This window comes from Setaria viridis, chromosome 8, assembly GCF_005286985.2.
Source record: "Setaria viridis chromosome 8, Setaria_viridis_v4.0, whole genome shotgun sequence".
NCBI lineage: Eukaryota > Viridiplantae > Streptophyta > Magnoliopsida > Poales > Poaceae > Setaria > Setaria viridis.
This window is the reverse complement of record NC_048270.2, coordinates 7,560,104-7,578,922: the sequence shown is the minus strand read 5'-3', so window position 1 is coordinate 7,578,922 and position 18,819 is coordinate 7,560,104. Positions and strand designations below refer to the sequence as shown.

The 18,819-nt window shown below is 42.0% G+C and overlaps 1 pseudogene; it reads left to right on the top strand.

Moving 5' to 3' along the window:
* Positions 1-6,508: 6,508 nt before the first annotated feature.
* Positions 6,509-9,333, top strand: LOC140220167 (FBD-associated F-box protein At5g56370-like; annotated as a pseudogene).
* Positions 9,334-18,819: the final 9,486 nt, after the last annotated feature.

Below are 18,819 nucleotides of genomic sequence, written 5' to 3'. Positions count from 1 at the left end.
AGAGTTGGTAGATTGTAAAAGCTGGATCATAATCTGAGTTGTTTGTATCACAAGCTGGAATATAAAAACTGAGTTCTACAATTCAGGTCAATTTAAACAGGCCCTCAACTCGAGAAAAACTGATGGCTCATATTTAGAATACAACTAGCAAAAAGCTGGCAAATGGTTTTTGCTTGCCATGCATTAAATATGGCATATTCCCTGTACATTCTAAATAAAAGATATCTAGCTATGTACCTAGACATGCACTTGTCCAGATACATAGACAAAATACATATCTCGGGACGAAGGCAGTAGCTGGATACTATCCCTAGTGTCCGTTATGATGTGTACCTTTAGTTTCCCCAAGAAAAAGTAGCATGCTTTTATTTTGAACTAGTATATCTTTATAGGTCACCTTGGAAAATAGACAAACTTTTATTTTGAACTTGTATAGCTTTACAGTTCACCTCGAAATAAATCAAGCTTTTACTTTGGACTATATAATATTCACAAGCCACCCCTTGTCCACGTTATAGTTAGAAAGACAAACAGCTTAAGGCATTTGCTCATTTGGTTGCTAGGCCCGAAGTCTAACACCTCTACTAGGTCATGGATTCATCATCCGTAGAGTGGAGTGACTTTGAGATGACTCCATCCCCGCCTCCTGCAGTGATCCGTGCGGAGGAGGAAGATATCATCTCTGCTCCGCCAAAACCACTGAATATTGATGATCCAAAGTTGAAGGGTCAGCAGCCACCAGCTGCGGTTCCTTTGAGTGTGGTTCTCAGTCCCTATGGAGGAAAAGAACCTATCCCCTTTGACAAGAATAAGCTTGGTCATTTAAGAGATCAATCTGTTCCTGTCAAAGAACAACCCATCTGTTGTTTTCCTCAATCGCTGAAGTCGCTTGAATCTTACAAGGAAGAGGATTGGACAGCTTTCCTCCACACAAGAGTTGTTGATGGGCACAAGGACTGGGTTAGTAATTCTATTTAGCATGTTATGGCACCTTCTCCATATTTGATTATTCTTGCATCTGTGCATCTAGATCTGTGGTTTTGTTCAAAAATGCCTTTTGCTACCTGATGAATATTTCCTCAGGTGATGTTATACATGATTTCAATGTGTGTTTTTGTTTGCCAGTACTGGTTGGATCTATTCTAAACAGATCTATTTTTCTGTCCAGAAATAAAATGATATACTTTATATCATCCTTCTAGAAAGTATCCTCTCTCTGTACATATGCATAGACAAGCGATGTGCCTAGTCTGCTTAGGCTAGCTTTCATACCCTACATGCCAACACATCGATCTGATTTCTCTTCTGCCCATTGCATTGTTCTATGTTGTGTGTAAATTCATTTAAATTACAGTATTCAAGTAGTAATTCTAGCATCTCAGCTAGTGTGCTTGAGTTGACAATGATGCATATAACAGTATTTCACATATATAAAAATTTATATCTGGACAATGTATTTAGTGGCTTCCAAGCTATTTTTGGGATGTTTCCATCATATTTCAAAAACAATATTGAAATAATAATTGATTCTTTGGCATTATATTCTAATAACAACGCTTGTGCACACATAATTTTCCCCAGAATCTTATGTTTACGGTGAATTTAATTCTTTTATTCATAACTGCAGTACTCTTCTTAATTGGGTACTGCCACATCTATTTTCCAGCCCTAGGCCCAAGCTCCACTGTGGGGGTGGGGGCGGGGGAGACTGTATTGGATTGATCCACTGCCCTTCAAAAGTTTATTGCTTGAAATGTTGTAGAGCATCAAGTCATTGTCATGTCTTCTGTATTCTGATGAAGGGCCCTCCTTATAGTTGGATTTCCTAAAATGTAGGGATGGTCAGTGAAAAACTGAGCTCAGTATTGGTAAAGAACGTACGTTGAATTACATCCTTAGGATTTTATTCTTTGAAAATAAATATTTGTTGCAAAAAAAATTATAATTTTATATGCTTTGCATGCATATGACAACATAAACTAATGTTGAAGATAATTTAATGCAGGGATGGTGCACTGTGTCTTGACAAAACTCTGAACTAGGATATATCATATCTTATAAGCTTCTGATTTTATTCTTAGACGACAAGTTCGGCTAGAATGTTTCAAAATCCTTTACATTTTATTTATCATTCTTTTATAAAATAAAAATGAGTTTATTTTCGTGAGTGGAAGTTTCACAAGATATTGTGGTTCTATTATGCTGTGCGTGTATACAACATTAGAACTTGATAAAGTTTGAAGACTGCATTTCAAGGCTCCAGGACAGTCCATGTAATCTTATGAAGTATAGCATATATTTTGGTCACATTATTATTACTCATGTAAAAATATAATATTAACTCCATATAAATTGTTTATATGCAGACCTACGAACACAGGGTGTACCAAAGGAAATTCCTTTCCAAACTTGAAGTGGAGGAGTTCCTTAAAACAAACGGGCCGATAACAGGCATGTTCAGAGGGAGAAAACTTCATAAGAAGGTATAGTCATCCTTTTGCAGAAACTATTGCATGAAAATAAGGGTGTCCACCATGGTATGAGTACTCAGAACAAATATATTTAGAAAGTTTCTACATTATAAATCTTTTAATGTAACTGTTTTAACTTAATTCACAGAGTTAGACAGGAGCTTAGGCCTCCAATTGTACCATGGCTAGTAAAAATAACTTAATTTAATTAGCCCCCCCACCCCACCCCACCCCCTGTGTTGTAATTATTCCATAAACTTTATAAATATCCTCTGTTTTAAAGCACTGTGGGGAACTCCCCCACAGTTCTCCTTAAAAAATGTAACTGTGCATCAGTAAAACCTTTTATGGTAGCGTTATGTATTTATTTTCATAAATATATATCTTGATTCATTCATATTTTTGGATTATGCAGAGGATAGCTGGTCTGGATGGTCATGGTCGAGCTGGTATGTGCCCTTAAATGATATATACAGATCAAATATGCTTTACTTGAGAGACTATTTATTATCTCCAGGCAGCTATTATATTTTACAATGTAGCTTGGAAACTTTAGTTTGTCTTGAATGATTTAATTGTGCAACTAGTGTTAATTTTACTAGCAAATCTGGAACACCAGGAACTGTTTACTCTCTTGACCAATCTTTCAAAAGAACATTTATGTCCATTATGGTTAACATAACATATTTGGTGTACAGGTTCAACAACTAAATCAACTAGAGGAAGAAAGGCTGCCAACTATCCCACAGGAAATTTTCCAGTTGACCCAAATCATTCAATCAAGCCAACTTTGCCTCATGGTTTTCTGTAGGTTCTGAATGATGTCAACTTTCTGGAGGGAAATAAAAGCATATAGTCATGTACTGTGCTGTAAACTGTGTACATTGCCATGACTTCTGGAAGAACAAGCCCATAAAGTGCATCAAACCATATGATGCTTTTTTATGGAGAACAATATGTTTGCTAGTTTGGTACCCTTAAACTGGATGTAATAATGCATTGCTACTTTGTTTTATTTCATTGATGTTATGTCATTTTAGTAAGGTTTGTTTCGTGGAAACTCCAAAATTCTCACCGGTCAAATTATATAATGGGTACATGGAGTCTCAAATTAAGCTAGTTTCAGTAGATGATCAGTGGTGTCTCTCCATGCCAAAGATATAGATACCGGATGTAGAGCATCTGGGCACGGCAGTCAACTAAAATGCATGGTCACTGCTTCCATTTTGTCTTAAGTCTGTAACCTTGTAGTCACACACCAGAGTGATGTACACGATCCATGCGCCATGTCATTGATTGTGTATAGTGCTATGAAGGACCTAGATTCTTTCATGTCAATTATCACTCCGTTAATTCACAAGGATAAAGAACATGACAGGCTGGTTTATTCACGGCTCAGGATAAAATAATGTCCACAACAATGCATCATGACTTATATTTTTGCTATATTCCTTGGATTTATTGAATGCTAATGAGCTATATAGGAACTGACCAGATTACCAAGAAGAAGCCAGAGAGAGGTAGCTTGTGGGATTCCTGTGGTTACACTAGTAGAAAATAGACCTTCCATCCAGAGACATATGTCTCGACGCTTTTTGAACCCGGGACTAAAGCTCCTTTAGTCCCGGGTAAAACGGCCACCACCGGCCATCACCGATGACGGGAGCTTTAGTCCTGGTTGGTATTGTCAACCGGGACTAAAAAGCCCCTTTAGTCTTGGTTGTAATGGCTAGGTAGGATGAGGGAATCTGATGGGGCGTTTAGTCCCGGTTGAAAACACCAACCGGGACTAAAGGCCATCCATTTAGTCCCGGTTGGAATTACCTACTCGGATTATTAGTGTGTTAGTGTGCCCTCTTCTCTTCCCACAACGTGAGCACCAGCTTGTCGCCTCCCGGAAGCCTCATGGTCCTACCGGCCTTCTTGTGGGTTGAATGGTCATCCAGCCTGAAGCCTTTGTTCGCGTCTGCGGGGCGTGACAAAGACAAGCTATGCATGATCACTAGCTGAAGGCGTGCAAACGTCGGAGTAGGGGTCTGAGGAAACCTCTTTTGAGATTCGGCCTCGGGCTGAACACGCTGTTCTCCTAGTATTGCATATGTGGTGAGCACGTAAGGATTGTTTACCTAGGTTCGGGCCTGCCCGAGGATAATAGCTCCATGTCCTGCTTCTCTGTATGTTCTTGCTGTTATTTGAACGGGGGATTACAAGGATGATGAAATCCGGTCCCCTCATCAATTTGAGGACCCTCCTTATATAATATGGAGAGAGCCCACCTTTTACCTAATAAGACAATGAAGATATTATTTCAAGTCTCACTCGTACGCTGTGAAGGTGTGTTTGGTCTTGTCTTGTCCTTGGTTTATGCATGATACCATCCTTGTTCTAAAAAATCTTTGTCACTATAGGGGTGTTGCTGCATGCTTGCTTCATCAATATTTGTGGCCGATGGTCTTCACCTTGGAATTTGTGCACCCATATGTCATGATTTCCTTCAGTCCAAAGGAAGAGCCAGCTCAGTGTGGTTGCCTAGGATCCCACCTTCTCGGGGCTCTTTCCAGGTGACGTCTTGGGGCTAGCACGCGACGTGGGTCTGCCGCAACCCTAGGACGTATTACCACCCGTGGTACCGAGTCGGGTGGCACACTTGCCCTGCCATTTCTGGCGGCGATCGGCTGGCCTTCAGTTCGGCCTCGTCGTGGTGTCCGTGTGGCCGTGACTAAGGAGGCCCCGGTTACTGTGACACCGACAGTAGCCATAATCGATGTCAACACCACGTAACTCTCGATTTTGTGGAGTAGTAACACACTCGATCCGATTTTGGATCTGCAAGATCCGAACCCCGCAATAGAAGCACTACTTCTCCTCTGTTTATCAACCGTGCACAACCCCACTGACCTCGCCACAATGGCTACCTCCCGCAAGATAATTAAGAACACAAGCAAAATCTAGAAAACACAACTCAATTGTAGGAAACCTTGAATTAAGCACACGAAGTTGGAGTCCCATAAATCAATGAACGGCGAATGTACAATGGCAGATTGAATCTAAGCAAAACCCAAACCCTATCTTGGGTGGTGACTACTGAATATAAAGAGTGAGGGGTGTGCAAAACCCCTGGGCGCACCCATAATGTCTCCAACATGATACATGGGCCAAAGGCTCAAAGGACGGTGACGTCCAGTTGTTTCGACAAAAGACGGTGACGTACAGTTGTTTCGATGATTCTTGTTTGAAGGAATTAGGACATGACACTAGCACCATTGGAAAGTGTGCCTTCTCAGCTTTCCATGTATATGCACAACATTGAAAACAGACTCCCACTAGTAGAGAACTAACCTTCCATCCAGGTGCTTTTGTCCTGGTTAACATTGGACCCGGGATTAAAGTGCCTTTAGTCCAGGTCAAAAATGTGCCATCGAAGGACATCGCGGGGGGTGGGCTTTAGTCCCGGTTGTAAAGACCAACCAGGACTAAATCCATCCCTTTAATCCTAGATGTAACGGGTAGTGCGACGAGGGACATTTTGTCCCTGTTAGAGCCACCAACCGAAACTAAAGGCCCCCCTCTTTTTCTCCACGTGGCTCCCTGCTCACCTTTATCTTCTCCTCTTCACCCTTTCTCTCATGCGTATGCACCACACCGACGCACTTGCCGCTGCGAGCCACCAATGTACTTGCCGCCGCGAGCCGCCGCTAGCTCCATCATCCTAGCCGCTCGTGCAGTCGTCGCCTCACCATCGCCAGCTCCATCTTGTGCTCTTTTGGACAGCCTCGCAATGTCTTCAACGGCGGCGCCACCTTGTCATCCCCGGGGCAGCCCGGCAGCCTCTCACTACATTGTCGCCATCGTCTTCATGGTTAGCGCTGTCTTCCTGTAGTCCCTGGCAGCCTCGCGCCACTGCCATCACCCCCTCGAAAGAACAGTACTCCATGGCTTCCTTCGTACTTGTTTGAAGCGATCCTTCAACGCATCTCGGGCGCGATCACCGGCTCCGAGCAGCGATGGGCCGCTGGTTAGTATGGTGGGGGGCGAAGGACACCCATCTGCTATTACTCATTCCCAAGCGAATTTCTCCAAGATCTTTGACGTCATTGTATTTCCAGCTTATTTATATTGACCAATAAACATTCCCATAGATCAGCTCCTGCTCGATTTCCACCACCTTCATCCGCCACTTATCCAACTAGAGCTTTGCAGCATCCATGAATTCATCCTCTTCCCAAACTTTCCCAGACAAGCAGCACACTTTGTCAGACTCCCAAAAAGGAATCGGCTGCAGCAATGATAGCAGTTTCATCGGCTTGCATGATTTTCACCATACTCCATCCCATTGATTTAGTATGATGCATCGTGGACGAAATACAATAATTTGCGTCTGTAAGTTTCTAGGGTTCGCCCACGGCCACGAACCTCGCCACCGTTGCTGTCCGCGTCCACCAGGCCTCTAACGGGCTCTGTATTTTCAATCTTGAACGGAAATTCGACGAGAGATTCGAGGCAACTTCTCCCCTTCCAGCGCCGTGGTCCGCTTGCCTCTGGAGCAGCGAATGAATTCTCAAACAGGTGAGCTGGACCAGCTCGCAATCTCTCTCTCACTCTCTCGGTCTCTCCCTGTTTCTCTTTCTCTCTCTCCCTCTTTCTCCAAAATTGACGGTTATCTCTGGGCAGAGTTGGGCGCTTGCAGCGTGTTCGACGGAATGCCCCAGAGCGCGTCGGCAGCAGGCGGTGACGACCTCATCAGCGTCATGCCTGACGTTCTACTCCACCACGTTCTTGGCTTCCTGGATGCACGGGAGGCTGTGCAAACTTGCGTGATCGCGAAGCGCTGGTGTCAGCTCTGGAAGTCCATGCCCGTTCTGCGTGTCACTGGTGCTGGCCAAGTCAGTTTACACCGGAAATTCTTGGACCATCTCCTGCTGCTCCGTGACCGCACAAACTTGGAGGTGTGCCTGTTCGAGTTTGATCATTACATTGCAGCTGATGTGCCCTACGTGAACCTGTGGATTCGGCATGCCTTATTGTGCCAAGTTCGGGTGCTGAGTCTTTCTGTCATTGGTGGTGGTGGTGGGATGGTCAAAGAATTGTGGCTTTATAATCTGCCTGTTTTCTCTCAGTACTTGAACAAATTGAAGCTTTGTGGTCTATGTTTACCAGGCAAGTTTCTTGATTTCTCGAGTTGTCAAGCACTGCAGGATAAACATGACAGAATGCTGCATTCATGCTGACAAGATCTCCCGATCCCTTAAACATCTGAGCATTCAAGCCTGCATTTTTTGCTCGGACTGCCGGACTCTTATTTCTACCCCAGGTGTCATTTCACTGCAACTAAATTGTTGTTGGGGTAAAACTGCTTTATTTGAAGACATGCCAGTGTTAGTTAGAGCAACAGTTACATTATTGGACACATGGTGTCATGATTATTGTGAGAGCGATGACCCTGGGTATTGTGATAATGCTTCCTGCTGGCACTGTTATTCCACTGATGATGGCTTTGCAGGCTGTGTGCTTCTCAAAGGTTTGTCAGCTGCTAGGACTTTGGAGCTGATAGCTGAACCTGAAGTGTGGTACTTACTTCTGTCTGTAGTCCTGCTATTCATCTACTGTTTCTCAAGCAGTATATATGTGACATATCCATCACTAGATATTTTCATGCTTACATCTAAATGAGTTTCATGTGCGCTAAGAAGTTGGGGCTTTAAATTTCAAGTTTCATCTATGAGTTTTGGATTGTTTATGTAAATACTTTGAAGTTCATGATATTGCAAAATGGCATTTACAGAGATCATTGAGTTAATGTGGATTGCAAATGTAAATTTGACTGCTAACTAGTGAGCAATGTTATTCTCACTATGACTTAATTTAATACGGGCAATTTATGATTTGCTTGAACACATGATGTGTGCCATAAACCTGACTCATTATTCCCTTTCAATTCATGTCTTGTATATGAATTAATTCATGTCAGAAAATACTTGCTTCATATGATTGCAACTTATACTTTAGACGTTGAACCTGTGTTGACATATTGTACAATCTTTACAGTTTATTCTCAAAAGGGATTTGAGATGGTGCCCAACATTGAGCAAGTTGAAGTCTTTATTACTCAGTGAGTGGTGTGTGGCGGCTGGTGACCACCGTGCCCTAATTTGTATTCTCCAACACTCACCAGTTCTAGAGATGCTCACTCTTCAACTTTCTGAGGTATTTATTCTCTATGCGTGTTCTTATATATTATCTAAGTCATCATCTGTAAATGATTTATCTTATTATGACATTTTTTGTTAGCTACAGGATATGGAAACTAGAAATATGGTTCCATCAAAAGCAATCTACAATTTACTGGATCAACCATTGCCACCAGAAAAACTTCAGAGAGTCAAAGTGAAATGTCACGAGGTTGATCAAAGGGTTCATAACATCTTGAAGTCCTTGATCATCTATGGTGGGCCTCTTGGGAAAATTAGTATCCAGCAAGAAAACAAATCGTCTGAGTGGAAGTTACTTTTTCATTCTTCGTGCTTCTCCTCTTTCAGCACTTTATCTATATGTGTATGAAAGCTAGAAGAATTAATATCTCAAAACCACATTTGAAATGCAGAGATAGAAACATACATTATAGATGTGCAATGAAAACTTAAACACAATAGTTCAAGTGTCTCGTATAGCTTTATTTTGGGCACCTTAACAATGATGCCATGTAGTTTCCACATTGATATACTAGATGCTTTAGTCAAATTACAATGTATATGCATGTCATGCTAGTTAATGCCATAATTTGACTAGTGGTGGTTATTAATACAGATCATCTCACAAGGTAACTGCAGGATATATAGCTTCTTCTTATATCATATATAGCTCACTATGCTATTGTTCTTACATCCAGCCTTAACTCTTGTTTCATGAATTTAATGTAACCATCAAGTATAGTTTACAAACCTTGGCCCTCTATGAAAAATTGCCCATTCTAAGTGTTTAAGATAGTCACCGCTATAAGGTTTGATGAATGCATGGAGTGGATGTGCACCTTTTTTATTTATCTCGTCCTCACATGAAAGATTGGTTACCTTGCTCACAGATACAGAACTATAGATTAAACTGGAAGTTTGGTTATCATAAATTTACAAGATTTCTTAGGTCCATTTTCCATTTATCTTTAGATACCCAATGCCCATTGCCCACATCATATCCGTCCTACAGAGTCGACTACTACTTAGTAGAATATGTGGAACAGAGGCAACACAAGTACACAGCAGTTGTCTTAATGTTCCTAATATATATTAAATACAGAGTGGGGCGCTGGACCACTTTGTTGCAGCTATAAGACCTCAAGAATGGATTGTCAGGATGCGATGGATATATTAGGCTTGCACTTTTATTTTACCATGTATTTCTCCAATGTACCAGTGCATATTGTTATATTATCATGATAACATCCATTGAAGTTAAGTAGCCTCGAAGTAAAAATCTGTTCCATCGAAAGCATTCCACTCTTTGGAAATTGCAATCTTTTATCGAGCAACAAAATTTCTATTTTTGCACAGGAAAAACAACCTAACCGAATTCATTGTGTTTCTTCTTTCAATTTTTGTGCAGGCTTCAATTTCATCTGTACAGGTTTTAGCTCAATGCTGAGGTAAGGAGATCTGCGCAATTGATGGGTTGACTACTATATCCTGGATCATATGTGTATGTGAAGGACCGAAACGGCGACCAGAGGGGGGGTGAATGGGCGCAAGTTCAAAAAATAAAGTTTAACACTTCCCCTTCCTCTCAAAACCTAATTAAATCACGTTTTTCAAATCTGGACAGAATACTGTTTCCTTAATAAAAAGGATATGGACGAAAATCCGTAAGACCGATCAACCTAAAAATTTGACAGAAAAATCTATACAAAATTATGCAACTAACCCAACTGGAATCATGTCAATCGGACTTTCGGATCTTGAGATATTAAAGGAACAAGCAGACTGTATCAGACAATGACGAGAATAGATTAAGCTCTAATAAGATGCCCTAGCATGATTTTAGATGGATCAAATCAATCTTAACCTCAGCACAACATGACCCACAAGCACATAGATTAATTCACTAATATGAAAAATTGAGACAAGTAATGTGCTTACAAAAGTGCATCTAGCCTCCACCCAAACATCCTCCCTCTCTTAATTGGAGAGATCAATAAAAATCCCTCACTTAGATTGAAACCCTAGGCTAGACTAGAGAGAGATGAACAGTACCTGCGACGATGAACAGTACCACGCGTGAACAGTAACCGCGAGTTACTGTAGCGCCGAGTTACTGTAGCGCCGCCTGTAGCAAAAGGGCTCCTACTCTCTCAACCCTAGGTGCCACGTATTTATATCCTTAGGGTGGCACGGCTTATTTACACATAACCCCCTACGCTAAATAAATTTAACGTAGGTGTGTAAATTCTAGTTACGTCCTCCATGACAAATTCCGCGATGTCCGCGATTCCTCCATCTCCGTGATGTGATCCTCGCGATGTCGCCGCACGACCATCCGAAATCGTATCGCGATCGCCGGAATTTCCATCTTCGGCCAACGCTCGCCGCACGAGCGTCCCGGTACGATGCATGGCTTTATGGCTCAACCAGCGAACCCCGGATTTTGTGGTGTAATCCGAAAACCTCCCTTGACGTCCTCTCGCCGTGTAGCCAGGTACAGTAGACGTACACCGCACGATCGCCTGTCCCTCGAACGCAAGCCTTGATCCACCCTTCACCGTCCCACGGTTCGTCGGCATGGCATCCTATCCCCGTTCTTCACTCGTCGCCGCATGCACCTCGTCTCCACCTGTCACCTGCAACCACACCTGCCAAGAGACACGTCACACGCACACCGTGTTGTCAATCGCTCATCACCAAGGTACTAGCCCACCGGCATCTCAATCTCCCCCTTGATGAGTGCATTGACAACACCACACCGCACAAATTTATTCGAGCTAAAAAAGAAGATAGAAAGAAGGAAAAAGAAACAATCTTGATCCCCAAAGACATGGGCTAGAGAAAAAACTAGGCTCAACACAATCAAGATAAAAAAATCACTCTCCCAAAGTGAATCAAAAACTATATCAATCTTCAAAAAGCAATCTCAGCAGCAAAACTCAACACTTTCAGCAAAGCTCCCCCTCAAAACAAGCACGTCAAGTCTCAGCAAAAAACGAAATCAAACTCCTCTTGCAAAAATGAATTTGTGCTACTCACTCTCCCCCTTGTTGACAAAGCACTCCATCAAGATTAAAATGCAAAGAATCAATTTCGAGAACTATGTGAGAGAGCACAAGTAGAAGCTTCTGAGACATATGTCAAATACTTATAATAGCCAACTAACAACACTAGCCATCCAGAGAAGCAACACAATGCCATGACCAATAGAAATTTAGAATTAAAGTCGTTTTGAAAACCAATTAATCAGGCAAAAGCATGCATATTGCAAAATTAGTGCCAAGCTGAAGACAGAAACATATATCAAGCTCACACGACGGATACACAGCTTCAATCAAAGTTCACTTCAACGCCCACAAATGCACTTGTCATATTTAATTCTGGCTTTTATGAGCATGACAAGCAGGGATATGGGAAGCAAGAATTGTGCTCAGCCAGGTTGTTTAATTTTGCTTATGAGCGAGAACCAGCAGAGACATGGGAAAATCAGAGTTATGCCCATATGTAAATTCTCAGTAAAGCAAGCAGATCATGAGCGAAATAGCAGAGATATGGGAATTCAGAGTTTTTGCTCACAACCATGGTATGCACTTCCGAGTTTAAAACTTGCATTGTGAGTTACATTTGCAGTGAAAAATCATTAAAAGAAGCTTACATATGTCTAGTATTCAACAAGTCACTAAATCCAAAAAAGCAAGTAGAGCCCAACATAATTTTTGAAGTATATATATATATATATATGTTGTTTTCAAAAAAACTGGTCAAGCAAAGCATTTAAACCTCTCCAAAAGCATCGGTCGCAAACTAGCCAAAACAAGTATAAAGCATATGTAACCGAAGCAACTCATAATGATACCAAAATGGGTAACACACCCCGAACTCACCACGCAAACGTGCAAACGTGGTTTGATCGAGTGGTTTAGTCAGAATATCAGCAAGTTGCTGACTAGTATCAATGTATTTAAGCTCAATATCACCCTTCTCAACATGATCCCTCAGAAAATGATGACGAACCTCAATATGTTTCGTCTTAGAATGAAGCACAGGATTCTTTGCAACACTTATAGCACTAGTGCTGTCACACAAGAGAGGAACGCGAGAAAACGACAAACCAAAATCGCGAAGGGTAGCTATCATCCATAAAAGCTGAGAACAACAACTAGCAGCAGCAACATACTCGGCCTCTGTAGTAGATTGAGCAACATTGGATTGTTTTCTGGAGGACCAAGAAACAAGCGAAGAACCCAAAAATTGGCAAGTACCCGAAGTAGACTTTCTATCCAAACGACACCCAGCAAAATCAGCATCCGAATAACCACACAAACTGAGAGTCGAAGCAGCAGAGTACCAAAGGCCAAATTCAGGAGTAAATCGAAGATACCTCATGATGCGCTTCACCGCCTGACGATGAGAAATCCTGGGGGACGCTTGAAAACGAGCACACATACACACAGCAAAGTGTATATCCGGCCTTGTTGCAGTCAAGTACAGCAGTGACCCGATCATGCTTCGATAATCCTTCTGATCCACGGGCTCTCCGTTCTCATCAGCATCCAAAGCCGCGCTAGTCGGCATGGGTGTAGAAATTGGCTTTGCATCATCCATCGCAAACTTCTGCAGGACATCCTTCGTGTACTTTCCCTGATGTACAAATGTTCCTTCCAAAGTTTGTTTAATTTGTAAGCCAAGAAAGAATTTCAGCTCGCCCATCATAGACATCTCAAATTCTTTGCTCATCACATCTGCAAACTTTTTCACAAGAACATGAGAGGAACCACCGAAAATGATATCATCCACATAAATCTGAACTATTAAAGTGTCATTGCCTTGCCTGAGGAGAAAAAGAGTTTTATCAACTGAACCCATTTTGAATCCGTTTTTAAGTAGAAAAGTTTTCAATCTAGCATACCAAGCACGAGGTGCTTGCTTCAAACCATATAAAGCCTTTTGCAACTTAAAAACACGATCAGGAAAATTGGGGTGTTCAAAACCAGGCGGTTGTTTGACATAAACTTCTTCTTCTATAAAACCATTCAGAAAAGCACTTTTTACATCCATTTGATAAAGCTTGTAACCATGTGAAGCAGCCAATGCAAGCAAGATACGAATGGCTTCTAAACGAGCAACAGGAGCAAAAGTTTCACCATAATCAATACCCTCCTTTTGACAAAACCCCTGAGCCACTAATCTAGCTTTGTTCCTGACAACATGACCATCTTCTCCTTGTTTGTTCTTAAAAACCCATTTAGTCCCAATTGGTTTACAAGAAGGAGGAGGATCAACCAAAACCCAAACTTGATTTCGTTCAAAATTTTCTAACTCCTCATGCATGGCATTGACCCAGTTAGAATCAGATAAAGCATGTCCAACATCTCGGGGTTCAAAAGAGGCAACAAAAGCAGTATGAGCAAAAACACAATAATTTTTGTTTTTCATACCTCTGTTCCGTGTCGTTCGCTCATTCAAGTTACCTATCATTTTTTCAGGAGGGTGGCGATTCTGAATGTGGCGTGGTGTTGTACGTTCTGAAATCGCCTCTCCTTCAATTGCAGCCGGTACCTGATCAAAAATCGGTGAAGCTGCAGGCGCTGCTGTAGATGTACGTGTAGGCAATGGTCTATCGTCCAAAGTGGTGGAGGGTGCCTGCTCGAGCTGCGCGCCAGGCTCCCCCTGCATCACAGGCGGGGCGTCATCGTCGTCGTCATTGTTGTATCCATCTTCCTCTTGCTCATCCTCAAAAATATCCTGCTCGATCTCATTATCACCTGCACATTCAAAAGCAAAAGAAAAACAAGGCATTTTCTCGTCGAAGGTGACCTCACATGTCTCCTCGATGCGGTTAGTGTCAATATTAAGCACACGGTAAGCACGCCCTTGCAAAGCATACCCCAGAAATAACCCATCAGAAGAACGAGACTCAAACTTATCCAAGTTTCCCTTTTTTAGAATAAAGCACTTGCAACCAAACACTCGAAAGTGGGAAACTTTGGGAGGACGTCCAAATCTCAACTCATATGATGTTTTCTTCAGGAAAGCTCTCAGAAAAATTCTATTAGCAACATAGCAAGCGGTGTTGATTGCCTCAGCCCAGAAACGTCTAGGGGTTTTATGTTCATCTAGCATTGTCCTAGCCATTTCAACAAGCGTGCGATTTTTCCTTTCAACAACACCGTTCTGAGGAGGAACATAAGGAGAAGAAAATTGATGATCAAGACCATGTTCTGCACAAAAAGCTTTCATACAAGAGTTCTTGAATTCCGTACCATTGTCACTGCGAATTGCTCTAACGGCATTATTTGACAACTCATTTTTCAGCTTCAGAACAAGATCATGAACATGTGAAAAGGCGTCATCCTTAGATTCCAGAAAGAACACCCATGAGTATCGAGAAAAATCATCCACAACAACGAGCACATACCACTTCCCACCAGCAGACCGAACACGGGCTGGACCAACAATGTCCATATGTAACAGTTCACCCGGTCATCTCGTCATCACCTGCGTCACAGGTGCATGGGAAGCAGCAACCATTTTTCCATGTTTGCAAGGAGCACAAATTAAATCTTTTTCAAACTTGAGTTTTGGCAAACCATCAATTAAATCCATCGAACTCAAGCGACAAAGCAAATCAAAGCTCAAGTGGCCCAACCGACGATGCCACTTCCAAATATCAGGGAAACCACGAGCAACCAAACAACGAGTCTGTCCAAAAGATTTAGAAAAATCAACCTTAAAAACTCGTCCAAAGGGAGAAATCTTGCAAACAAGGTTGCCAGTAGAATCAAGAACTCGCGAATTGCCTTTCTTAAAACGCACTTCAAAATCATCTTCAAGAAGTTGTGAGACAGAAAGCAGATTATAGTGCAAATTTTGTACTTTCGCGACATCCTTTAGTATGAATTTATCAGTTACCTTGATGCAGCCATGCGCCAAAACCTTACCTTTACTATTATCCCCGAATGTAATATATTCCTTACCGCTCGCGGGGGTGAGGGTGGAGAACCATTTGTCATCTCCGGTCATGTGGCGCGAACAACCGGAATCCATTATCCATATGTTCTCCTCGCCTCCATCCTGCAGTCCATGGCGAACACAAGAGTGAGCTAATGACTCAACACTGGGGTTAGGATAATGCAGAGAAAACCAGTGTTGGGCCACTTGCTCAAAAGAGGCATTAGCAAAATCAAACCTCTCGAAAGAATGACGAGAACCACGAGGGGGAAAACATGGCCTGTCATTCCGACGTGGGGCAGGAGCACGAGTATGTGGGCGAAAACCAAAAGACCAACTAGCAGGTTCACGACCCAAAATAGGACGATCATGAGTACCACGTGCAGAGTACTGCTCACGTCTCTCAGCACGCTTCCGACGGAAGCAAAACCCATAGAGATGACCATCACGATCACAAAAATCACAATGGTAATGCTTATGTGAAGGAGCAAAAGAAGCCTTAGCCTTAGAACCAGAAGCAACAAAGTTATGCTTAGGTCTAGCAGTGTGAACACATGGCGAAGTAGATGGCTTAGCGTTCTGTGCAACATTGAAGTGTTTAGGTTTAGGCACCCAAACCTGCTTTTTTGGAACAGATCTGGATGGTTCAACTAACAACCCCTCAGATGTGACACATGGACCCTCTTTCCTAGGAGGTGGTCCAGTGTACTTAGCCAAAGGTGGATTCTTTTCAGAAATAGGAGGTCCACTCTTTTCACCAAAAACATGTTTCAAATCATATCCAGGTCCAAAACGCTCACTCCGTTTAATTTGAGCAATTGACATACCAATCTGAGGTTCACGAATAGAGCACCAACCAAGAATCACTCTCAAATGTTTATTTTCTTCTTCCAAAGCAGAAAACTTCACCCTCAAATCATTATTTTCAGCAACAAAAGTAGGGCAAGTTAAATAGGAAGGCAAAGCAGGACAAGAGTGTTTCTCCAACTCAATAACACGAGATTTAGCATTATTCAATTCAGATTTCAAGGTTGGACAAGAAGCACAAGCGCCAAGTGAAGCCGAACCAGAGTGAAGTTTTTCTAACTCAATCTTAGCATTTTCAAATTTGTCAACAATGAAGGCATGCTTAGATTGCAATTCAGAAAGTGAAACCATATGCACAGAGCACTCTTCACATTCTACTTCAGCAGGAGTAGCATCTTTTAAGTCTTTTAATTCAGAGATGACTCTATCATACTCAGCCTTAAGTTTTGCTAAAATCTTGTTTTGTTTATCAATAATTTTTGTCAATTCTTTAATTTCTTCTTCTGCTAAATTTTGTACCTCATTGTCAGAAGAGTTGTCGCTGAGATTAGAAGCTTCATCATCTTCTAAGGCCATGGTGCACATCCCTCCCTTGATGTCGGCGAGGAAGCAGAGTCCGTCAGTTTTCTTTTTGGGCAGCTCATTCTCGGAGTCTGAATCACTTGAGTTCGAAGAAGCATCTGAAACAAAATCACCAAGAGAAGAAAACAAAACATGTGCAGCCCTTTTAATTTGCTTATCAGTGTACTTCTGGCCATTCTTCTTCATGCGCCTGTCACCCTTCTTATTCTTCTCCCTTGGTTGTTCCTAGCGCCTGGAGTTGTTGCCCTGATCAAATGTTCTCTTGTTCGGGCAATAAGCTGCAAAGTGGCCTCGCTCACCATAGCTGAAACATCCTTCTGAGCGTCTTCTGTTGCGTCGGTTCTCATAGACTCGCTTGAATTTGTTGGAGAGCAGCACCAACTGATCATCATCTAGCGTCTCCAACTCATCATCTGCAACATGACACAAAGAAGACAAGGCAAAGCTTGGAGGAACTGGATTAGTGTTAGCGTTAGTTTTACTCCCAGAAACCAAAGCCATAGGAACATCAGAAGAAGAAGCGCTAGTGGGATTTTTCAATTTGCGCTTGGAGAGGACATCAATCTCTTTTGACTTAAGCTTACTGAAAAGCTCGTCAGTGGTAAGAGTCTCATAGCCAGCGGACTCAACGATTGCCTCTACCTTCATATCCCACTCATCAGTAAGTGAATGCAACAATCTGAGAGCCCTTGCATGATCATTGTAAGGCATATCCTTATTAAGGGCTTTCATTTTGTTTACAATCACTTGAAACCTTGCAAAAAGATCTTCAATAGATTCACCAGGCAACTGAGAAAAAGCATCAAATTCTTTTCTATAAATTTCAAATTTTCGTGTTTTTATAGCGTTGGAGCCTTCATGATATTTCTTTAATTTATCCCAGATCTGAAAAGCTAGCTCCTCACTGGAAATACGATCATACTCGGGTTTACAAAGAGAAGCTTGCAAAATGTCAACAACCCGATTATTTGCTTCAAGAAGAGCAACAGCAGCAGGATCAGTAGGGTCCTCTGCAGGAATCACATATGTAGAGTTTTGTGTGATCCTCCACAGATTCATCCCCTTCCCCTTCAAATAAGCTTTCATACGTGACTGCCAATAGTCATAATCAGTACCATCAAAATGCGGAGCGCGTGTATCGAATTTTCCGGAGGTCGCCATGGTTTTCGTAACCGATTAAGATATAGAAAACCTTAACTGGCTCTGGTACCAATTGAAGGACCGAAACGGCGACCAGAGAGGGGGGTGAATGGGCGCAAGTTCAAAAAATAAAGTTTAACACTTCTCCTTCCTCTCAAAACCTAATTAAATCACGTTTTTCAAATCTGGACAGAATACTGTTTCCTTAATAAAAAGGATATGGACGAAAATCCGTAAGACCGATCAACCTAAAAATTTGACAGAAAAATCTATACAAAATTATGCAACTAACCCAACTGGAATCATGTCAATCGGACTTTCGGATCTTGAGATATTAAAGGAACAAGCAGACTGTATCAGACAATGACGAGAATAGATTAAGCTCTAATAAGATGCCCTAGCATGATTTTAGATGGATCAAATCAATCTTAACCTCAGCACAACATGACCCACAAGCACATAGATTAATTCACTAATATGAAAAATTGAGACAAGTAATGTGCTTACAAAAGTGCATCTAGCCTCCACCCAAACATCCTCCCTCTCTTAATTGGAGAGATCAATAAAAATCCCTCACTTAGATTGAAACCCTAGGCTAGACTAGAGAGAGATGAACAGTACCTGCGACGATGAACAGTACCGCGCGTGAACAGTAACCGCGATGAACAGTAATCGCGAGT